The following is a 767-nucleotide window of genomic DNA, read 5'->3' on the forward strand; positions in this document are numbered from 1 at the left end:
ATATAGATACAATGCAGATGTTCAATGATGACTTGTGTCAGAGGTAGCTATTGGCTCAATCATAATGATGGGATTTGGCTTTGGGGGACGAGGACCCGGGTGAGTAACTCTTGTTGCATGGAATTTCACTAACCATAGTTTAAATTTCCTACTCTGGTTCCCCCCCTTTTTTCCCAATTATCAAAACCACTACTCCAATATTTTTCCATTATTTCTTTTTAATAATAATAATTCTATATATGTCCTATTCAAGGTTTTTTTTTCTTTTCTGTTCAATTGGGACTATATATATTATTTGGTTATTCCTTACATGATTATTATGCTAACAAATATTTTAACTAATACTACGTAAATTGATTAAGTACTAAATAAAGCATTTCATTAATTTTTTATAATTCATAATTCTTTATATGGCGGTAAAACTAACCTTTCATTTTAGCTCAAATATTTTATGTTATGGATTTCATATTTGTATTACGGGATATTGATGCACGATTTATATTACCTAAAAAATCTGCAATTTTAATAATTAATTTTTTAGAAGCTTTTTCTATGTAAGTTCTTGTATTTCATATTAGTACAAAATAAATAAAAAAACCACTGAACTATAAATTATATAAAAGCGTAAGTGAACTTTCACAATATTTTATAACAGCAGAAAAGGGCAAAAAAGAAAACAAAAACTCAAATTTCAAATAAAGAATGGAGTTTTATTAAGTTTTGAACCAAACATGGCGTTAAGGGGAGAGTGAGAGTGAGTGGGGTGG

This window comes from Sesamum indicum, linkage group LG1 (genome assembly GCF_000512975.1).
Source record: "Sesamum indicum cultivar Zhongzhi No. 13 linkage group LG1, S_indicum_v1.0, whole genome shotgun sequence".
In the NCBI taxonomy this organism is placed as follows: Eukaryota; Viridiplantae; Streptophyta; class Magnoliopsida; order Lamiales; family Pedaliaceae; genus Sesamum; species Sesamum indicum.